Consider the following 13,545-nt stretch of genomic DNA (forward strand, 5'->3'; position numbering starts at 1 on the left):
AGGTAGATGACTAATCAAATCGATGTCTTGAGTTCTCAAAAATGCAGTTGTTTCAGTCGATGTGTGAAAGCTCGCATTGTCTTGGTGAAGAGTCATACGTTTTCGGCGGTTGGTTTTCTTTAAAAGACAACTGGCAAACAAATGGTTGTGCAGGACACACAATTTTCTGTTCTGCGTTGTTCTAGTGTTATGGTTAAGGTGAATATTTTAAGTTACTGTAAACAACACAAATAGCGTTAGTATATCAAGACGTTTTGAGTACTAAGGTTGCTAAATCCCAAAATATAAAAGACAACCTACGTATTAAGGATTTGCAGCCGAATTCAAATATGTCAATAAAAAAAAGACTAAAATAAGCGGATACTTAGGCTGTTTAAGAAACAAGTAAGGATGGTCCATGCTCGGCTAGTAAATGTGATGTTTTTCAAGCTCAAATTGATGATTGAGAATCATATTATTTGATGGATGAACTGAGCTAACACATATTCACCTATTTTAATACAAATCGTTATTACCGCTTTCTAAATAGGCTCTTGAGCAAGTAAAGATATGCCGACGACATCAAAATTTCTATATACCTGTTATAAGCTTCGGTTGGCGTGGCCTTCATTGCCGTCTACAATTTGTGGTGTTTTCGGTTACAACTCCTTTATGGAGCGCCATTTGCTAGATTGTTGTTTTGCGATTTTACTCGACTTCGTTTTTGCAGAAGATTGCAGTTTTTGGTACTAGTCTAGCATTGCCACGCTTTATAACCAAAATGTGTTGAGTCGATCCAAATGAGATGTTGAGATTTTTTGCTATCTCTTTGATGTCAACACAATGATTTTCCACCACTGTTTCTTTTACTTTGTCGATATTATCAACATTAAAATAGGTCGATGGACGACTGCATGAGGCAAGTTTTCTATGACTCCACGACCTTTACTGAATGATATGTGCCATGCAACTACTTGCTTTCGTGATAAAGTAAACTGCCCAAATCACTTCTGTAACATTTTCAACGATTCCGCAGCCGTGGTTCCATTGGAAACACAAAATTTCAAGTAATCTCGTTCTTCAATTTTATTTACAACGTTTGTCGCTGCGTACTGTTGGTGATTTCGGTTATCGGTGCCTACGTATTATTTGTAGTGATTATTGCCATGAACCAAGCCCAACCAGAAGAATAAGTAGATGCAATAAAAAAACTTACACATTGCTTACAACCATTTCATCCACATATTTATGGCGTACCTCTCCAATCTTCTGCTATAAAGCTTAAACTCCGGTATACAATATCTTTTTGGACATTGATCCGATCATTCAGTTTGTATGGCAGCTATATGTTACAGTGGTCCGGTATCGGACGTTCCGACAAATGAGCAGCTCCTTAGTTAGTAAAGGAGAGGTCCAAAAATTCAGAACGATAGCTAAGTTACTGAGAGACTACTTCGCATATATAAAGACAGACGGCCATTGCTAAATCTACTCAGTTCATAATGCTGATAATTTATGTATATATTTCATAGAGGCTCCCACGTTCAGGGTATTTAAAAGCAATCCAAAAAGGATCTGACCTTAAAAGTGTATGCATTATTAAGCAAATTGAAATTAGTAGTCTATCCTTTTGTTTCTCGGATAAATTATTACAAGGCAATGAAGTAGCAAACGTTAAAATACCGTTATATTGAACATTTTCTTTATTACTATATTTTCTAAACCTTAGCAAACCAGCTAGCAGGCAATAACCAATTTTAAAGATATTTTTGAAATAATATGTCAAAATAGTAAGATCTTTACAGAGAGCACAAAGAAGAAGAAAGTGGCATTTTCTAGGAATGAGAATGCAAATAAATTGAAAAGAGAGCTGAAGAAAAAAGCTTTCTTATAATTTATCAAACAAGCCGGTTACAGTTTTTATTGGGTATACTAGTTAAAACATTTTAGATACAAATGTAAAGCGATTGAATTTTAGGCTCAACTTTTTTGAATCTAAGAAATCTGAAACGGAAAAGATATTCACATGATGCAGCAGCACTCCTTTCAAATTTCTGGCTTAAAATGTTTTCGACAACACCAATTATTGTTGATTTTGTACTGAGTAACTCTCGTATTGGCCGATATATAAAAATACAGTATAAGTTTGAAAATCGTTTTTTAGGTATATGGAAGGTCGGTGAAATATTGACTCGATTTAATATATTTTTGGCATCACTGCATATTATTAACAGAAACAGTTGCTCTCTGAGTTTCATTTATGTACCTCACATATCATCACCAATATATAAGGTGTAAAGTCAATAAGATCTTTGAAAATCCTGATATTAGTTATGTGGGGCTAAGACAAGTTCCACCCGATTTTATCCATTTTGAGCACAGAGATGCAGCGTTAGGAGAAAAAAACATGCTTACCCAATTTAATTAAGATAACTCACAAATTGGCCGTTATGCGGGGTATAAAGTCAGCTGGAAGTTCGAAAATTTTTCTATTATGTATATGGGGGCTAAGAGATATACTTACCCGATTTAACCAATTTTTTACATACAGACATACTATTAACTGGTAAGCATACTTTCCTAATTTCAATTATATGTCTCACACATTGACCGATATTTTTGGTAAAAAATGGCATAAATTAGTGGCACTATTTTGACTAAGTTGTATGCCGATAAATTTATTGGCGCTTGATTTGAATACTGAAAAGTCAAAAAATACGATGTAATTTAAAGTTTTTTTACATAGGTAGTAGGCGTGGTTGCAGTACGATTTCTACTGTGACGTAGGAATGTTATAACAATCCTTTATATAATGGACGGCCCCGCATAAACGGACAGACAGACAATTCGATATCAATTTAAAAATATTATCGAATTACTGAATAGTTTGAGGTAAGAAAATTCTGATTTATAAAATCGCACGTTTCCAGGATCTTGAATTATGTAACAAGGAATATGAAAATATTTTATTAAGTTTAATTCGAAATAGTTTTACATTATCTACCAGCGTTTATATTATTTGCAACTCTATATTCAAATAATTATAATGAAAGCCAGAACAACATGGCGTATGAGTAACGTAACAAAACGTTTATAAGATAGTACGGTTTACATAAATTGACCGCACACAAATATTTTAGCCTACGACCGTTACTTCACACAAAGTTTTCCAAAGCTGACTTTACAACATAAACATCAACACATACATATTTTATGCTAATACTCTATGCAGACACATTTTGTCGAGGTTAAAATGAAATAAGTTGCTCATATGGATGTATTCAAATGTAGGCGGTTACATTGATAGCTGACAGTTGCTTGAAGTTATTTGTTTAGTTTAACAGTATTTTGCACTTTTCACAACCGCTGCGGGCATTGACTTGTCAACGACACAAACATGAATATGCTGACCTTATGCTGTAGACTTTAATTACGCCCGAAAGGCTAACATTACACACTACTATAACAACAACACCAAAATCAGTTAACAACTATTCAGTTGTCCACAAGCGCAACGCCTCTGGCAGCGCATAAACTTTCTGATTTTACTTCATGTAATGTAGATGACAGTTATCACTATTATATATACCTACATATATTGTTTTGAACTACTTCAGTGAGTTTTGCTGCAAAACGACAAGCACTATTGCAAATACTCCTAAATAGTGTCAGCAATGACCATAATTTCATTAAGTGCAAAAAATTTCACTTTGCTTTCAGTGAGCTACATTTCTGTGGTGCAATAGCAAAATATAAAAATCCATTAGTTGTTCAGAGCTCACTTAAAACATTTATAAGCCTTCAAGGAAGACCCAACAAGGAGTGAATTTTTAACAATTTAGTTAAATAGAAAAACATTTTTGAAACTTTAAATCAACGAACTGATGGTTGTAGCTTGCCAATGCGCCCGTTGAACTTTTCTTATTCCAAAAGTAAATTTTCGGAACATGGTTCTTAAGCAAGAATATCGTATTGATTATCGTAGGGATTAATTCCAATAGCAAAAATCGTTATCTGTATAAATAATTGTTAATTGCGACACTAATGAATAAATGCCTCAACTATTATTGGTTTACAACGGGGTGTGTCGTAAACTGTGAAACAGGAATGAGCGATTAGGAAAACAACACACTTATTTTTTGTACGTTAAAAATTTGATTTTTTCTTGACATCGGTTAGCGTATTTCATGGTTTAATTGTGATAACTAAGGAATACTAATTAAAATCAGGGATTGATTAACTGCATTTATGTTGGCTCATAACAGGGTGATATTGTCAAAAAATGGCCGATAAATATGAAAGTATCTTTTATATGTATTAAATAAAACACATCTCATTATAGTTAACTGTCAACTAAATAAAGGGTGTGCATTTCGGTAAAAGGCGTCAGAAAAGCTGAAGAAATATGGCCGGCCTGACATAAAAAAAAAAAAAAAAACCTTTTCATGTATTTTGTTGCGGTTATCTGTTAGTATGTTACAGTTTTATATCAAATTATCGTTCATGCAACATCGAAAACTATAAAACTCAAAGCTGTATACTTTGAACAAAATTAATTGTCATCGAAAAAGTTGACGTACAAAATTTGCATATAACTTTATGTCATTGTATCAATTTCAAGCCTTCCTAAAATTCATCATAACTCTCATTATGTATATATTTTAAACAAATAGCAACCTTTTACAAAAATTACTTTTAGTTTTATGAAATTAAAAAGCAAAACCAGATGGCAACGTTTCAACTTTTTCTTATTTCAACCCATCCAAATATAGCAGCGAACAATCGTAGGAAAATATATTGAAATTTCTTCAGTCTTTGAACTTAAATATCAAAACATAAAAAACTTTATTTAAGATATTTAAGAATATAGTGGCAATAAAACGCAAAACGAATATGCTCTGCTAACAGAAACACTCTGAGAATAAAAATATTTGAGTAATTTAAAAAGTGTAATTAGCGCTATGAAAATCTCTCTCTAATATTCTCTCTCTCTCTTGACTAAGCTATATTAATATTTGCTTTTATAAAAGTTTGCTCTGTTTGTGATGTTCAAATGCTGTTGAATGTTAGCTTCCACAGCGGTTTCCTTACCTTTTTACTATAGTAGATGACTTTCCACATTTTATGGTTTGATGGCTATATATGTGTGTGTAGTGTGGGCAAATTTTAGTAAACACACCACAATGCTCAAAGCGCTACGACTTCATAAACATTAATCGATAATCTAATAGTTGCTTTTTTAACACAACCTTTGAGACCTCATCACACTATTTGTCTTTGCATTATTTACCAGTTCATTCCCATTATGACTGCACGTATGTGTGCTTAGGTATATGCACTTGTAATTACCACCGCGTTCGCCTTGAATGTTTATTAATACAAAATGACAACATATCGTATATAAATGTGTGTGCGTGAACAAAGCAAATTTAATCAAAAAAATTGCAATTTAATTCGCAGCACGGTTTTTGGTGGTGTTTCATGAACGGAGTGAAGCGCTATATATTATATAAATATATATAGTATGTTTATTTGTTGTTCGTTTTTGGCTACAAAATTCCATTTTCTTTTTCTACTTTTTTTCTGAGCTTCGTTTTACGAGAACTTCGCATAAGCTTTTTCATTTTTTGTTGACTAATGTTATGTTATTTTCTTACTCTTCCTCTTCCATTAATCTTAAGAAAGTGGCGTGCTTGAAATGACAATCGCGATGCGTTTCAATAGAAGGCGCACGGCTACATTTGTTTACAATAAGTTACGTATACGTCATGGCTAACCAATGGAAGCGACTGGGTTGCCACGTGCTGACCGTCAGCATTATGTGTATCGAATAAATCAAGGCTGTTGCAAATTAAAGCATTCATCACAAGCTGCGCACCAGCGTTTACACAGCATATGAAGCCCGTTGCCACTGCACAGCATAAGCTACATGGCCGTGAGTTGGGTGTGTATGGCTTTGATAGAGTAGGAAGTGGTATACTTTTAGCATGGGGCTATATATTTTTAACCATATCGATTTTATTTCGTATCAAATTTATTGATTATCTCCTCCATGAAATTGCGCGTTCATGGACCCAGACTCAAATTAACTGCGCCCATGCCAAGCTGTGCGCATAGGTATAGGTACAATTGATGGAGCTCTATACATGTATATTTGTTGCTTGGCTAACAAAATCACATAAAATATGAGTTTAATGAGCTGCGAGGCGACTAAGGATGCTGTTTACTCACGTATACAAATTCGCAGCCTTATGTATGTATGTAAAAGAGTGTGTATGTGAATGATGTGCACCGCTTGTGTGGCTGGTAAGCATATGTTTCCCAACATAAATGCAAAGACGGCAAAATGTATGCGCTAGTAGATGCGAGTGTGTGTATTAAGGGTTAAAATTTTGCCTTTTCACTAAAATATATGGCGTATAAAATTTTGATTTTCATATAAAGCGAGCAAATGATGAGTATGGCAGATTTAGAGACACCTTGGTAGATTTCGAAATTTTTTTTACAATGTGTTACAACTATTTATTTCTCTGCACTGTGTCACGTTTTTATTAAAAGACAGGGTAACAATAATCGTAAATTTTAAAAAAATTATTATCTTCTTCAAATTAAAAATTTTTGGAGGTAATTTTGTAGACAATTGTACAAGAAATTATTATGAAAATCGAATATAATAATTACAAATGTTCCTTACAAGAACTTTAATCGGTCAGTTTGTATGGCAGCTATATGCTATAGTTATCCCATCTGAACAATTTCTTCGAAAATTCATCATTGCTTTAAATAATAATGCATGCCAAATTTCTTGAAGATTATATTATATTATATTTGACAAGATAATACAAAAGCTTTCCATACTACAAATGCGCAGCTTCATGGTGAGAAATAAATTGAGATCGATATTTTGAAAACTAAGGACGAACATACAGACGAACAAACAGAGAGACGGTCATCACTAAATTGACTCAGCTCGTCACGTTGATCATTTATATAGTAAAGCGTGACCCATTTCGAGATTCTCTACATTTTTTAAGAAAACTACACAGAAAATCCAAACAGTCGGTTATCATCTCGGAATGATATCACCGGCATCATTTTTGAAGAAATATGGACCGATGATTCCACCGGCCCGTTGCTTTTTCTAGCTGAAAAGACAGCTCTTGAGTTTCTTCTGGTTGCTCTTCGTCCCAAATGTGGCAATTTGCTGAACAAAATCATTACTAAACAAAATTTGCCTTGAAATAACATAATAATAATTTTCTATAAAAATATTTAGCAAAAATAATAGTAATAATTAAAAAATTGAAATTAGTTATTAATTTATATGGTAAAAATATTTTAAGCAAAAATTATTTCCAATTAAAAAAGTGTTTTTAAAAATAAATCCTTTCAGAATTGCGTAAGCAGATGACTAATAATAATCGTCAATATATTAAACGCTTTTTAATACTTTCGAATATATATCTGTATGTATTAGACCACCCTAATACAAGAGGATATGTAGTACATGTAACACAATGATGCGCACTCTTTTATATGCTGAGTAGGCAAGCACAGCACCAAAGCCTGAAACAAATTTTTTTCCATTTCCATATTTTCCCTTTTCTGCTTGTTTTTCCTTGCACAAATGTGCGTCCCAACGCCCCAATCGATGTCTGTATTTGTATTTAAAATTTTCCGGTACGTTAAGCCATGTGTACGAAGCAATAACCTTACATTAGCTTTTGCACTGTCTAAACAACAATAATGAAAACGAAATATTATAGATAAACAAGCTTGCTATACTCCATCAACACATGTATGATACAGTTGCAGGCATACATATAACTCTATGCAACAAATAGGACAACAAGAATTCTTGCATATACGCAGATTTTCGTTTTTACTCAATTATCCCTACTTTTATCACTTTAGGTACATACACACAAATATAATAAAGTTGCAATAAAATTTACCTTTAGCACTCGGATATATTTCGGGGTCACCATTACAAGGTCAGCAGTTTTCATAGCATCTAAGTGGCGGCTATTTAAGGCATTAGCAAAAGTCCGTTCATCATTCAGCGTTTTTTAATATAATAACCAAATTGTTCTATAAAGAGTCCTTTATGTCATGTCTTATCCCTAGTTTCTCTTTAGCAGTTTCTGTTGCTTTTGTATGATCACGTTTGAATTGAGATTTTGCTGTGGTTTCCCGAAATTCTTTGTGTCTTTGTGTATGTGGGGTTTAACGTTGAGAGGCGGAAATTTTTATTTGAGCAGAGCACTCGTTAAAAATTTGAAGTTAATGAAGATTTGATTAGAAGACACAACATTCTCAAGTATTCCACTCAAAGACGCAGAGACTTAAAAGATGAAACAACAAGTAGAATAAGCAGAAGTAACAAGCGGTAGCACAGACATTGGCTGAGGCAGGAAAGTTGGAAAAATTTCAAGGTACGGCAGACTCAAATAAATAATTAAAATGCACAATATGGTAAGTGAACTGAAGTTGTATAGCAAAAGAGAATTGAATTGCGCTGTAGGGGAGATAATCGCAGCCGAATATTAAAATGAAAAAAACTTTTCTGTGACATAATTCCACAAGAGTTGTTAAACAAAAACTTTTACTTTTAGTTGGTTTAAAGAGTTCTAAATATACTCTTCAATCATAGTTACTTTGTTTTTTGCTTGATACTCCGAAAAATTGGTTTTTAGACACCACTAAGAAATTCTCTCCAAGTATGTGGTCCTAATAGTAACGGGAAAGTCCTTCGCCCTATAGTTCTCTACTTTTTTTATTATCAGATAGAATAATTCAATATCTATCAACCAATTTTTTACAGTACCAAGCAAAAAAAAACATAAATTTTTTTGACCCACCGTAATACAAGTATATAACCACATCAGCAAATAATTTATACATTGTTCGTACAAAATTTGCACTTAGCCACTTCTCTGTACCATTGTGGAAAGCTTTTTTTTTTGGTATAATTAGAAAATTTTTAATTTAAAAAAATATTTATTTTTAAAATTATTGTGAGCAATTATATAAACCTGATAATTATAGAAATTAAAAAAAAAATTTTGCACCTAAAATTCGAATGATAATTGAAATATTTAAACTGACTTTTGCCACATGATTTGTGCCTACAAGTCATACTAACTAGTTATTAATTTCAAATTGGCATTTCATCATTTGCCTCTGCTTATAAGCTCTACAGCGAGCCCACACTTACGAGATGGGAACGATGTGCATCGCACGTCAGCACTCAACTTCAGTACGCATTCATTCTGTTTACATTCCATTTGCTTTTAGCAATCAATTAGCGCTAAGCGCTTACTTCCGGTGCAATAAAATTTCTAACAGCGGATGCAGCTACTTTATACACTTTATTCACTTACCCGCATAACACGCTGGAGGATGTTGCTTCCAAAGTCAGTTGCATAATTCGAGCTTGAAGGATTGTTATTCTATTAATTTTTCTGCTTTTTCATCCGTTTTTCTCACAAGCAATAAATTCTGAATATACTGCTGATTTCCACATCCGCTTTCCAGCTTGTTGTTGTTGTGCACTGTGTGATTGGCTCTATTTGTCTGGCTCACTTGTTGGCGCGCTCGAACATCAGCTGCTTACTGCGAAATCGGATACAAATTCCGCGCAACGGCCGCACATACACATACACACACTTTCACGAACGCGCTCACATAGACAAGCCACAAAAGCATGAACACTTATGTCAGCTGTTGGTTGTTGTTATTTGTTACAGCTGTGTGCAGTCGCTCTATTGCAGACACGTGTTTGCCGCCACGTCGCGCTGATTGCCACCGCCACACAGCCGATGCACCGTGTCACGAAGCGAGCACAGCACATACACACGTACACTAACACAATTGATGATTTTTTAATGGCGAAAGAATACAATGTAATTCGATTGAAATTCAAATTGGAAATTAATTGCAGTCAATTTGTTTGTCGACGAAATTCAGTTAATAAAAACAAGTCACAGTCTGAGTAACTGGAATATTTATAAGAGAGACTTTCTTTACTTTGAAATATATTTCAGCTGTTATAAAATGTGAGTAATGTGGTTTAGTAAACAATAATTTTGAGGTATTTTTGTTTTGTTTTTGAAAATCCATTTGCTGGTTCGATTAACGCCGATAACCGGTTGGCTTTAATTACAAAAACGAAAAAAAATAATAATAATTTACTTCAATTATATTCATGTCATATCTACTTGTAAGTATCGCATACAAATATTTTAAAATCTATTTAGTACATAATTTCGAGATAGGTAAATATTTGTTATTTCATTTCACAATTGGTATACGGTAAAAACTTAAAAGACTACCAAATTTGGTAACAGTTATGTAACTTTAATCCTATTGGCATCAAAGTATTAACTTTGGTCAATTAATTTTAATATTTTAATTGATTCTTACAAGAATCTCTTAAGGTGTTAGGCAAGTCTAGGACCACTAAAATTTTTTGTTTAAGGGGTTACTTCAAACAATCGATTTTTTTAATTGTCTTTTTAGTTATATTACATCTCTAGAATATTGTTGTAAATGCTGCAGTTGATCCGAATAATAGTTTTGGAAATACAGCTTGAAAAGTTGCGCGCTCGAGTTTGGCCACATAAAACTTGATACGCGTTTTTTTCGTAACTGTTTTTGAGTCGGTTGTCAAGATTTCACGCGATTTACTTAACCGATCCTAATGAAATTTTACACAGGTCCTCGAGATATAATTTACAACGCCTTGAACGTAGGATTTGTTTGTTCAATTACAAGTATTTAAAAAAACACCATAACGTCGAGAAATTTTCACAAAAACTTCCTCAACTTTGCTGAATGTTATTAAGATAGATTGCAAATGAAAAAACTAAATAAAAATATTTGATATGAAAAAACAATTATTGAAAATTTGTCATATTTTGCTCGATGAATCCCATGTAACCCCTTAACTACACTTAGGGTGATAAATGTTTTTCCTACTCAGTAGACTAGCGAAAGCACAATTGTTCCTTGTCCAATCTACTGTAGTGTTGTAGCGTTTTGGTCAGTTTAATTTAGCAAGCAAAACTTTAAAACGTTTTTCGCGAAGCTGTACCAAATTTTTGGAATCGCTCGGCTCCGCGTAAAATTTTTACTTTACTTTTACATTGACATTTCTGGTAAATTTAATGCAACTATTTTTAAAAGCGTGCTCATTTTTATGGTAAAAATTTAACATATTTTTACAAGTCCGCCAATTTTGGAAAAATAATTTCATATGACGATTAAATAAAATGTATCGTGTAAAACAATAAACCAGATATATGAAAAGTTAAATACTTTTGTAGACATTGTACAAGTATTTCCAACGAAAGTAGTTTTTCTTGGTACTGGATAGTCAGTCCTTGTGCAATTCCTACCTTGGGAATCAGCCATAGAACCTAGCCTAAATGCATTTTATATAATTCAATGTTCATACAATTTTATATCAACAATTATTACTTGAACAAATGCGAAAATTTTATTATAATTTTATATGCGAAAAGTTGGAAAAAGTAGTAACCATTTTTTTTTTTTACAAATATCGTGGTGAATTGGAGTAAATTTTTTTTCCTCTCCCGGCGCGCTGTCTGTGTCTTCCGCCGATATTAAAAGAAAGACATGTTGAGTTACAGCCTTCTAAAATCTTGACGCTCAGTGCTGGCTGAACTGAAGACTGTAAATCAAAAACTACAATATTTAAGATTAGTTTTTAAACGCGTTTTTCTTAAAACTACATTTTTCAAATTTGCTAGACTAATTAGTCAGAAACAAATTATTCGATCACTGTAAACAATTTTCTGTAGATTCTGTATATAATATTCTACACAATGGCCTAATGGTTTTGGGAGGCCAAATTTTTGCGTAAAAAGCAATTTTTTTAGAGCGCCACAACTTTGTCAATGTTTGATATTTTTAACGTTTATTCATGTATCATTTACGGGCAATATCTTATAATATAAATTTTACGTATTTTCATACGGTTAAGAATGCAGCAGTCGAGGACTTTGGTTTTGTAGCGCGCCGTCGGAGATCACGCTGATTTCAAAAAATTAAAAGATTTTGTATTTAAAAAAATCCAAAGTAGTAATTATTATACTTCTATTCTGATACTTTACATTCTCGTTATAGTATCATCCTCAATAATTTTTATTTTATAACATGGACTGTATTACAGACCCAGCCCGTTGATGATAACGAAAGGAAGCAAATATTATATTAAAAAAAATAAAATTATATTAGGTGTATACAAAAACTTCTTGAAGTTTAAAATTGTTCATAATTTGGAAATAATATTTAATAAAAATTATTTTTATTTCAAGTCCTCCTTTTTCTGATTAACTAAATTTGCAACTAAGAGATCCAAATAAATTTCAAACTATTTAAAGATAATATATAAAGAATTCTTCAACCAGTGTTGTTTTTGGCTGTTTTTCAGTAAAAATTTTATTTTTAAACTTTTCTTTGCATTTAAAATAAAAATTTATAATTTTTTAGATTTTTTTAATCTTTTAAAAATATGTCAATTAATCCATAAAACCAATATTATTGTTCGCCGGAATATTTTATTTATATATGTTTGTATAATTTTTTGATTATGTTATATATTTTTTTTAAATATTTATTTTGTTAAAAATACATAATCGTAAATTATATTAAAAAATTTTTTAAATCACTCATTAATTTAACGTCAATGCTGTTACACGAACCGCGCGCACTCTCTCGCTAGCGAGCACTATTAAGGGCGTTTGCTTTGCTATTTTAAGACTTAATGCATTTTTATAACTTGACCAACCATATACATTTCAAAGTTAACCACTCTTGCTTTTTTTTGTAAGTGTTTTTTCACCAAAGCTAAATCACATCAAGAGCGCAGCAGAAGCGGACACGTGCGTACAGCCCAACGGACTAACGTGGACTGTTTAAGCTGCTAGCGCCTAAAGGACACCTTTGCTGTGGATACCGAAAGACCCAACCAGCTGCCGCGCTGCCACGAAAGATCGGACTGTGCAAAGATTGCGCGCAACTGTTGGCTCTTGACTGCTGCCACTGCAGACCAAGGCTTTCTTCTGCAATTTCACACTGTGTGTGTGCACTATGTTGCCTACGTCAGCTAATATCGTAAACGTGATTTGTAAGTTTGAAAACGCAAAGCGCAAGCGCTCAATATGCGCCTTCGGCAGCCGAGCTTATATACATTTGTATGTGCGTCTCTTGCTTCAGGATGCTTAACGTTCATTTCGAAAATGCTGCCGACAATATTTTGATTGTGTACGCACGTGTTTTGTTGATGGCTAAATTATTATTGTTGTTGTTTTTGTTATTGCAACACTCGCTTGTTGTTGAAAGTAAGCAGACAGTGTGATTTTCTTTGTGTGTGTGCCTGTTTATCTGTGTCTCTCAATAAATGCAACTCTCTCAGCATTACCTTAGCTTTTCATGCAAACACATACATATGCATACATATATTCATACGCATATGTACATAAATATTGCAAGCGCTAATTGTTACTCTTCCATGCTGCATCTTTCGCCTGGCGTGGCGTT

At 33.1% G+C, this 13,545-nt stretch overlaps 1 protein-coding gene across 3 annotated transcripts in view; it reads right to left on the bottom strand.

Moving 5' to 3' along the window:
• The window catches only part of mAChR-B (muscarinic acetylcholine receptor), an 89,678-nt gene extending 76,685 nt beyond the window's left edge, over positions 1 to 12,993 (bottom strand). For 2 of the 3 annotated variants that reach the window (XM_036356811.2, XM_036356809.2), the window contains exons 1-2: positions 12,794 to 12,993; positions 9,363 to 9,977 (exon numbers count right to left, since the gene is read on the bottom strand). The gene's annotated coding sequence lies outside the window, so the exon portion shown is untranslated. Of the gene's footprint in view, positions 1 to 9,362; positions 10,141 to 12,793 lie in introns of those variants that run through there. The other variant, XM_036356810.2, reaches the window with a different exon arrangement.
• Positions 12,994 to 13,545: the final 552 nt, after the last annotated feature.

The sequence above is a fragment of the Bactrocera oleae genome, chromosome 2 (genome assembly GCF_042242935.1).
Source record: "Bactrocera oleae isolate idBacOlea1 chromosome 2, idBacOlea1, whole genome shotgun sequence".
In the NCBI taxonomy this organism is placed as follows: domain Eukaryota; kingdom Metazoa; phylum Arthropoda; class Insecta; order Diptera; family Tephritidae; genus Bactrocera; species Bactrocera oleae.